We start from the raw sequence: 681 nt of genomic DNA, 5'->3' as shown, positions 1-681 counted from the left end.
CGTCTTTGTTGGCTCCTGTTGACTCCTGTTAACCCCTGTTCGTCTTTGTTGGCTCCTGTTGACTCCTGTTAACCCCTGTTGGTTCCTGTTGGCTTCTGTTGGCTCCTGTTTGCTCCCGTTGACTCCTGTTGACCCATGTTAACACTTGTTGGCTCCTATTGACCCCTGTTGACCCTTGTTGACTCCTGTTGACTACTGATGGCTCCTGGTGACTCCTGTTGGCTCCTGTTGACTCCTGTTAACCCCTGTTGGTTCCTGTTGGCTCCTGTTGGCTCCTGTTGGCTCCGGTTGACCCCTGTTGGCTACTGTTGGTTCCTGTTGGCTCCGGTTGACCCCTGTTGGCTACTGTTGGTTCCTGTTGACTCCTGTTAACCCCTGGTGACCCCTGTTGGTCCCTGTTGACTCCTGTTGACCCCTGATGACCTCTGTTGGTCCCTGTTGACTCCTGTTAACCCCTGTTGACTCCTGTTGGCTCCTGTTAACTCCTGTTAACTCCTGTTGACTCCTGTTGACCCCTGTTGACTCCTGATGGCTCCTGTTGACTCCTGTTGGCTCCTGTTGACTACTGATGGCTCCTGGTGACTCCTGTTGGCTTCTGTTGGCTCCTGTTTGCTCCCGTTGACTCCTGTTGACCCATGTTAACACTTGTTGGCTCCTATTGACCCCTGTTGACCCTTGTTG

This window comes from Stegastes partitus, unplaced genomic scaffold (assembly GCF_000690725.1).
Source record: "Stegastes partitus isolate 25-593 unplaced genomic scaffold, Stegastes_partitus-1.0.2 Scaffold1744, whole genome shotgun sequence".
In the NCBI taxonomy this organism is placed as follows: Eukaryota; Metazoa; Chordata; class Actinopteri; family Pomacentridae; genus Stegastes; species Stegastes partitus.
The sequence above is the reverse complement of the archived record's forward strand: the minus strand, read 5'-3'. Positions refer to the sequence as shown.